The following is a 4,969-nucleotide window of genomic DNA, read 5'->3' on the forward strand; positions in this document are numbered from 1 at the left end:
TCATCATTATCATCATCATATAAAGCATTCACTAGATATTCAATAAAAGACACTTCTCATTTTATTATTTTGTCTTTACCCCCAAATATGCCATTTTGTTAAAGCACTGCTTTCATCATGTGGCTCCCTAGCTGGATTAGCTAGGATTGTTATTTTAAACTATGGTTACAAAAAGACCTAAAAGTATCAGCACAATGAAAAATGGTTTTCTTGTAATCATCCAAGATGCTTCCAGATTGGAGGTGGCAAAGCCACTGAGGAACTTCGGTAGACAGGGGTTCTGGCATCTCTAACACATAACCCATGGAGGTGCCATCTAAGTCAGCTGGAAGAGGAAAAGTGCAAAGAAGGACATGTATACATGGTTTTTATGAGCTAAGTCTAGAAGTGGAACACATTATTTCCACCCATGCTTTGTTGGCTTGGTCTCCATCACATGGCCACTCCTAGCTGCAAGGGAGTCTGGGTATGCGATCTAGCAGTGTCCAAGGAGATGAGGAAACCATCACGTTCGGGGAAGAGCTGCCATACCAGCTCAAACACTGACAATGAGTTCTGCTTCATGATTAACAACAGACCACTCTACCTGGCTCCTTAAACTTCATGGTATAACCTAACCATGCAAAAACCTAACCTAGCAAAAATCCTTTGCTTTTTTTGGCCCAATCGTTTGCTGCCAATTAAAAGTGCCTTATTCACAGACTCATGTTGGTCCCTACCAGACGCTCCATAATTGTATTCAGATTCAGGTTCAACTAATACTTGTGGGCCTACAATGTGCCAGACAGTTTTATAATCACATTTATAACAACTCTATGAGGTCAGCATTATTGTATCCATTTATACTCTCTGAGGAATCTGAACTCAGAAAGGTGAAGCCATTAACTCACAGTCATAACTAGCCCACTACTCCTCTTTGTTTCAATCCCATAGCATCAGAAACATTACCAAATCAGTTAGTACTTAATTCTCCCCGATTTTATAATAATATGTCTTGCTTTCCTAACAAAAATGGAACTAAAGCTCCTAGGTCAAGCATGGGGATGCTATATAGTTTTCAGATTCCTTGAGGGTTCTTACACAGAGTGGGGAATGTCAGGATTACTTGAACCTGAGCTTAACAACACTCTTATTGATGAATGTACTAATTGATCTTTATAACTTAGGTGTTAGCCTTTATCCAGGCCAAATCCCAGATTTTTCAGACCTTGGTTACCTACAAACTCCTTTCTTGTTTTCTCTTCTTTGGAGCATGTTGAAAGAAATGCCATCTCCTGAGGAAGTGTCTGTATACTTTGCCTGAAGCTTTCCCACCCACTCCCCCAGTCCTCCCATTACATGGTACATGAGTTTTGCTCTTGAAAAATGAACCTTAAGCAGAAATTCCCAGCTGTGATTTTTCTCCTCCGACTTCCCATGTTTGACATGAGGTGCACAGACTGGAGATGCTAGCTCCTTGAATGCCAGAAGGTGCCTACAGGCTCTCCTTCGCGATTTCTTTAGTGGCTGGAAGATTCCATGTCCTCAGAGCCAGAGGCTCAAGAGAGAAGACCAATGAGCCACAGATGAAAATCATCTCCAGTGCCTGGTCAAGGGCAAAGGAAATGGCAACGGTGAGTTTTTTTGTTTTGTTTTTTAATTTTAAGCCAGTTTATTGCAGTGTAATTTACATGATAATATTTACTCGTCTTAGTGTACAGTTCTATGAATTTTGCTTGCCACAGAGAACCACTGTATACATGATGGTGAGTAATCTTTCACACATTATCTATTAAGCATGTATTTGAACATATATGTGTACAGACTTAAATGAGCTGGTTATTATGATCCACATTTTCACTAAACAATATGCATGATTCTTTCCTATCATTTCAGGTCTCTTACATACTATCTCTTACATACATATTACAGATAAAGAGAAACTTATCCAAACTCCTATTTATTTCTAGTTTTAAAAAGTTACCCTGATTGTACACATCCTTTCTATATTATCATAAATTACTTTATGATTTCCTGATGGGTATGCATATTTGACATTTTTTTTAAGAGTTTTTTAATTTTTGATTTATTGTAGAGGTAGAGGAAGGGAAATATCGATTTGATGTTCCAGTTATTTCTGCATTCATTGGTTGCTTTTTAAAAAAAATCCTCACCCAAAGATTAAAAAAACAAACAAAGGTGGGTAAACTGGTCAGAAGGTCAAATCTTCAAAGTGCATGCAAGCTGCTCCTCCCAGGGGGTTGGGACTGAATGTCCTTGAGCATCTCCAGGAAGGCCTTCGGGGATGGTGCCTCCACATTCTGGAAGATGTTCTGGACTCTGCGGAACAGGATGAAGTATTTCAGCTTCAGCCAGAAGAACCCGAGGTGGTTCTCATCGAACAGGGTGAAGACTCCAGGTAAGCGCCTGGGGTAGGTGAAGCCATGTAAGGAAACAATAAAAGTAACAGTGTCCACGCCATAGAAACACATCCTGCAGGTTCGGGGGTAGTTCTGGTCTTTTGAGCGCACGCCCGCAGGCAGAACAAACAGAATAGGCTGCTCCTCCGAAGCTGCAGCCCCGGACTCTCTGACGCTGGGCTGGGCAGGGCTCTGCCAGCCATTGCCCTGGCTTTCCTCAGTCCCGCCTTCTTGCTGCTGCTCCTGCTGCTCCGGGATCACCTGCTCGTCAATCTCCTGGACCACACGGGAGAGCTCCTTGAATGCGGAAGGTCTCGCCATCTGGCAGCTGGATGCGGTGCGTGAGGTGGCTCTCTAACCTCGGTTTGAAGTCTCCCGTGACCTTTGTGACCCTGGCATACTTCCCATGGAAGCTGAGCATGGCAATCGATAGGCCGAAGGCAATCATAGTTGTATTGGAAGAGGCCTGGCCTGATGAGGTCCTCCCGGTGGCTCGGCGGGAGGTAGAGGCGGCGGAAGGTCAGGCAGTCATACTGCTGTCTGTCCTCCTGCACCAGCACCCACCCCCATTCGTCCCTAAGCCGCGTTGGTAAAACCTTAAGGTGGTCTGTCTTGTTGCACTGGCGGGTGAGCCTGTCCTTCTGAATCTGCACGTGGCGGCTGTGGGGCCTGCTGATGCGGCCTTCCATGCACTCCACTGTGGCTGATTTCCTCTCCGTTAGGCGGATTCTGAAGGCGGGCTTGAATTGCATTGGGCCATCCACATGGGTGTTAAGGCAAGACCCATACGTCCAACCAGTAATGCATAAGCCGTCCACCACGACATTCAGCAGTGTTCTATAGCCCTCAGTATCTAGCTGCCACAATCCCAAAATGTGTCTGTATGGGTGGAACAGCTTCGGATAGACTTCTCGATAAGACATACTGATCATCTCCAGGTTCTGCAAGTTTTCACGAACGCCAAACTCCTCGGGGCAGCGCCATCTCCAGATGCTGTCGATGTGCAGGATGTGGTGGAATTTGGTGCAGGCCTGGGCCAGGCTGGGCAGGTCGGTGCCAGGGAGCGAGGTGAAGATCTCCACCAGCATCTCCACCGGCAGGCCCTGCAGTGAGCAGTGCGGGGGCGGCGGGGGCGGCATGGGACTCGCGATTCCTCCACTCCCCCCACAGCACCGCGCTGCCGCATCCACCTCGACGCGCTTTTCTGGCAGAGCCGGGGCCAGCTTGCCTACGGCCGCTGCCGTTCATGCTCAGCTTCCACGGGAAGTATTCACAGAAATGCAGTCATAATATCTGGTCTTTTGTGACTGGCTTCTTTCACTTAGCATAACATTTTAAAGTTTTATGTATGCTATATTCTGGTATATGGGTATACCACATTTTGTTTACCCATTCATGAGTTGATGAATATTTGGGTTGTTTCCAGTTTGAGGCTCTTTTGAATAACGCCGCTATGAACATTGTGTACAAGTTTTTTTGTGTGAACATGTTTCCATTTCTTTTGGGTATGTACCTTGAAGTGGAACTTCTGGGTCATCTGGTAACTCTATGTTGAGGAACTGCCAAAAACGTTTTCTTTCTTTTTTTTTTAAATTTATTAATCTATTTTTGTATTTAATTCTTTTTTTAAAAAATTGTTTTATTGCTTAAAGTATTACAAAGAGTATTACATATGTCTCCTTTTCCCCCCGCCCTTAACTATCCCCCGCCTCCCCTCCCCCCCAGTGTCTTATGTCCATTGGTTATGCTTATATGCATGCATACAAGTCCTTTGGTTGATCTCTTATCCCTCACCCCTCCCAGCCCTCAACCCTCCCTGGCTTTCCCGCTGTAGTTTGACAGTGTGTTCAAGGCAGCTCTGCCTCTGTATCTATTTTTGTTCATAAGTTTATAATGGTCTTTATTATCTATGAGTGAGTGAGATCATGTGGTGTTTTTCCTTCATTGACTGGCTTACTTCACTTAGCATAATACTCTCCAGTTCCATCCATGCCGTTGCAAATGGTAAGAGTTCCTTCTTTTTTACAGCAGCATAGTATTCCATCGTGTAGATGTACCACAGTTTTCTAATCCATTCATCTACTGATGGGCACTTAGGCTGTTTCCAGATCTGAGCTATGGGGAATTGTGCTGCTATGAACATAGGGGTGCATATATCCTTTCTGATTGGTGTTTCTGGTTTCTTGGGATATATTCCTAGAAGTGAGATCACAGGGTCAAATGGGAGTTCCACTTTTAGTTTTTTGAGGAAACTCCATAATGTTTTCCATAGTGACTGCACCAGTCTGCATTCCCACCAGCAGTGCACGAGTGTTCCTTTTTCTCCACATCCTCTCCAGCACTTTGTTGATGATAGCCATTCTGACAGGTGTGAGATGGTACCTCATTGTTGTTTTGATTTGCATCTCTCAGATGATTAGTGACTTTGAGCAAGTTTTCATATGTCTCTTGGCTTTCTGAATGTCCTTTTTTAAAAAGTGTCTATTTAGGTCCTTGGCCCTTTTTTTGATTGGATTGTTTATCTTCCTTTTGTTAAGTTGTATGAGTTCCCTATGAATTTTGGAGATTAG

General features: G+C 44.2%; 1 pseudogene; it reads right to left on the reverse strand.

The window, feature by feature from the left end:
- Positions 1 to 2,207: 2,207 nt before the first annotated feature.
- Positions 2,208 to 3,351, reverse strand: LOC118650605 (annotated as a pseudogene).
- Positions 3,352 to 4,969: the final 1,618 nt, after the last annotated feature.

The sequence above is a fragment of the Myotis myotis genome, unplaced genomic scaffold, assembly GCF_014108235.1.
Source record: "Myotis myotis isolate mMyoMyo1 unplaced genomic scaffold, mMyoMyo1.p scaffold_m19_p_3, whole genome shotgun sequence".
NCBI classification, from domain to species: domain Eukaryota; kingdom Metazoa; phylum Chordata; class Mammalia; order Chiroptera; family Vespertilionidae; genus Myotis; species Myotis myotis.